The sequence below is a fragment of the Wasmannia auropunctata genome, unplaced genomic scaffold (genome assembly GCF_000956235.1).
Source record: "Wasmannia auropunctata unplaced genomic scaffold, wasmannia.A_1.0 LD336078.1, whole genome shotgun sequence".
NCBI classification, from domain to species: domain Eukaryota; kingdom Metazoa; phylum Arthropoda; class Insecta; order Hymenoptera; family Formicidae; genus Wasmannia; species Wasmannia auropunctata.
The window spans coordinates 5,056,288-5,056,598 of record NW_012026812.1 but is presented as its reverse complement, the minus strand read 5'-3'; positions in this window follow the sequence as shown (position 1 = coordinate 5,056,598).

The following is a 311-nucleotide window of genomic DNA, read 5'->3' as shown; positions in this document are numbered from 1 at the left end:
TTAATAATGATACCTTTGAATTTACAAACAGAGCTACAAAGTCCTATTACTTTTCTTTTATTTTTTGAATTTTATAACAGGTAAAACGTTAATTACTTTACCTTCAGAATTCATTATAATTGGTTCAAAAGATTTTAAAGTATGATATGTAGTTTCACCAAAATATGATTCTGTGGAAGCTGTATGCTTAGACTGTCCACAAAACACTTTCGTGTAATTTATAATATCTGGTGTATTCATATCTAAGATATCTGACGTGGAAAATTCTGTTGCACGTGTCAAGCATACTTCAACTTTTTGTTTACACTTAT